This window comes from Triticum dicoccoides, chromosome 7A (genome assembly GCF_002162155.2).
Source record: "Triticum dicoccoides isolate Atlit2015 ecotype Zavitan chromosome 7A, WEW_v2.0, whole genome shotgun sequence".
Classification (NCBI taxonomy): Eukaryota; Viridiplantae; Streptophyta; class Magnoliopsida; order Poales; family Poaceae; genus Triticum; species Triticum dicoccoides.
The window spans coordinates 332,660,838-332,664,613 of record NC_041392.1 but is presented as its reverse complement, the minus strand read 5'-3'; positions in this window follow the sequence as shown (position 1 = coordinate 332,664,613).

The following is a 3,776-nucleotide window of genomic DNA, read 5'->3' as shown; positions in this document are numbered from 1 at the left end:
GGAGGAAGCATTGACTGTGCGAGTAAGTCGATTTATCTCACCACCCCGGAGGGAAAAAGGATTAAGTATGTGTCTAGGCATGTGCCTAAAAGGAGCCAAGTGAATGCCCTTACGGGAGTTGTTCAGGAGGAAGTGCCGATAGTAAAGGATTACCCAGATGTTTTCCCAGAGGAGTTACCAGGCATGCCGCCGGACAGAGACATTGAGTTTTTGATAGAGCTGTTGCCAGGTACAGGACCAATATCCAAGAGACCCTATCGGATGCCCGCAAATGATCTAGAAGAAATTAAGAAACAGAGCAAGGAGTTATTGGAGAAAGGATACATCCGAAGAAGTTCATCACCTTGGGGAGCCCCAGTACTCTTGGTTGAGAAGAAGGATAAATCCCTAAGGATGGTTGTTGATTATCGAGCCTTGAATGAAGTGACTATAAAGAACAAGTACCCACTACCGATGATCAACGATCTGTTTGATCAGTTGCAAGGATCTAAAGTGTTCTCAAAGATCGATTTACGATCAGGGTATCATCAGTTGAAGATATGAGAGAAGGACATACCAAAGACGGCGTTCACAACGCGATATGGATTATACAAGTACACGGTCATGTCGTTTGGACTAACTAACGCCCCTGCCTATTTCATGAGCATGATGAACAAGGTGTTCATGGAGTATTTGGACAAGTTTGTTGTGGTGTTTATTGACGATATCATGGTATACTCGAAGAACGAGGAGGAGCACAAGGAACATTTGCATTTAGTTCTCAAGAAGCTCAGGGAACACCAGTTGTATGCTAAGTTTAGCAAATGCAAGTTTTGGCTGAAGGAAGTCGGATTCCTTGGACATATCATAACAGGAGAAGGTATAGCAGTAGACCCCAGCAAGGCTCAGTCAGTCACTAAATGGTTGGCACCCACCTCAGTCAGCGAGATCCGTAGTTTTCTTGGACTTGCAGGATACTACCAGAGATTCATTGAGAAATTTTTCCAAGATTGCAAAACCAATGACTGAACTATTGAAGAAGGATACCAAGTTTAAATGGACAGAAGATTGTGAAGCAATTTTCCAGGAGTTGAAGAAACGTTTGACTACAGCCCCAGTGCTAGTACTACCAGATATACATAAGGAGTTCCAAGTATATTGCGACGCCTCTCGCTTAGGACTTGGATGTGTGCTTATGCAGGATGGAAGAGTTTTTTCGTATGCCTCACGACAACTAAAACCTCATGAATTGAATTATGCTACGCACAATTTGGAGCTAGCAGCCGTAGTGCATGCGTTGAAGACTTGGAGACATTACCTTATTGGAAACCGTTGTGATGTGTACATGGATCACAAGAGTTTGAAGTACATCTTCACCCAGAAGGAGCTGAACCTTAGGCAGAGGAGATGGTTGGAGCTTATAAAGGATTATGACATGAAGCTACAATATCATCCAGGAAAGGCCAATGTTGTAGCAGACGCATTGAGTCGGAAGAGTTATGCTAATATCCTTGAAAGTAAAGGACTGCCGAAGGAATTAGCAAAGGACATCATGGAACTTCGATTAGAGATTGTACCTAGAAGGTTCATTGCCACAATGGAGGTTCAGTCGACATTGCTGGACAAGATTCGGGAAGCTCAGAAAGATTATAAAGAGATTGCCGAGATAAAGGAGAAGATGGGCAAAGGAAAGGCCAAAGGTTTTCGTGAAGATGAGCACGATACCCTATGGTTTGAGGACCGAGTTTATGTGCCCAACAACCAGGAGATCAGGAAGTTAATACTTCAACAGGCCCATGACTCACCATACTTGATACACCCCGGAAACACCAAGATGTATTTGGATCTGAAGGAACGTTTCTGGTGGACTGGTATGAAGAAGGATATTGCCGAGTATGTAGCTGTATGTGATGTATGTCAGAGAGTTAAGGCAGAACATCAGAAGCCAGCAGGACTGTTACAGCCTATGCCGATACCCTAATGGAAGTGGGTTAAACTTGGCATGGACTTACCCAGGACTAAAGCAGGATATGATTCCATATGGGTAGTAGTTGATTGTTTGACCAAAGTAGCTCACTTCATCCCAGTGAAAACCACCTATACAAGTGCAAAGTTGGCCAAGATCTACATGTCCAGGATCGTATGTCTGCATGGAGTTCCGAGGACCATCATATCGAATCGAGGAACACAGTTTACTTCAAAGTTTCGGCATCAGTTACACCAGACTCTGGGAACGAGATTGGAGTTCAGTACAGTGTTTCACCCACAGACGGACGGACAAACTGAGAGAGTCAATCAAATTTTGGAGGACATGTTGAGAGCCTGTGCGCTAGATTATGGATCTAGTTGGGATGACAATTTGCCGTATGCAGAGTTCTCATACAACAATAGCTACCAAGCCAGTTTGAAGATGGCACCGTTTGAAGCCCTGTATGGACGCAGGTGCAGAACACCGTTGATGTGGGATGAGGTAGGAGACCGACAGTTGTTTGGACCAGACCTGATTAAAGAATCTGAGGAGAAGGTAAAATTGATACGAGACCGACTGAAGATTGCTCAGTCCAGGCAGAAGAGTTATGCAGACTCAAAACGCAAGGAGGTAACCTACGAAATTGGAGATAGAGCATATCTACGAGTATCGCCCTTGCGAGGAGTGAAACGTTTTGGAGTTAAAGGAAAGTTAGCCCCGAGATTTGTAGGACCGTATCGCATTTTGGAATGGATGGGAGAAGTTGCCTACAAGTTGGAGTTACCTGAGGGATTGTCAGGAGTCCATGATGTGTTCACGTTTCACAGCTGAAGAAGTGCCATGCTGAGATGGTTGATATACCATTAAGAGATATAGTACCCCTGGAGGCGATTCAGTTGTATAGTGATTTGACTAACGAGGAGAAGCCAGTTAAGATTCTTGAGTTTGCCAGCAGAATCACCCGCAGTAAGGTTATCAAGTTTTGCAAGGTTCAGTGGAGCCACCATACCGAGGATGAAGCCACCTGGGAACGAGAGGATGATCTCCGCAAGGACCACCCATACCTATTTTCTAGCCAACCCGAATCTCGAGGGCGAGATTCATCTTAAGGGGGGTAGGTTTGTAACATCCCAAATTTTCAATTTGGAATGTTATACATAGATCACCCATGCATATCATGACTTATTGCATTCCAGTTCCGCAATCCTCGTAATCCTAAGCAACTCAAGGACCCACAGAGAGAGTTGGGGATTTTCCTGTTTTCATATTTGATTTTCATCAAATAATGAAACGAGGATTTTGATTTTAATAATTTTTTTCTCCGAAATATTTCATATTAAATCAAATGAGTGGAGATAAGACGAATTCTCCAAAATAATTGAAATATTGGAGGAAAAATATTAAAATCATTTATTGGATTTTATTTGGGTTTTTTTGGATTTTATTTGCATTAGAAAAATTGCACGTTTTCAAAATTGCATTTTAGGGCCAAGAAGATGTTCAACTCGTCCTAAATATATTATTTAGACGGTGAAAATTTGTTTTGGCATTTTTAGATTTTTTTATTTTTCTAGGCTTTTTCTTCTGTCGGCGGAATTATTTAAAAAAAATATCTCGCGCCCGACTGGGCCTAAGGCCGAGCCGAGCCAGGCCGGCCCGAGCCGCCACCGCCTCGCGCGCGCGCACCGCCGCCGCCGATTCGGACTCCAAGTCCGAGCCGGACTCCCCGCCGCTGCCGCTGCCTTGCCCCCTCCACCAAGCAGCCGCCGCCCCCTCCCCTTTAAATACTGCTGCCTACCCCCTGGAGCCCAAGTCGCCGCCGCCTGCA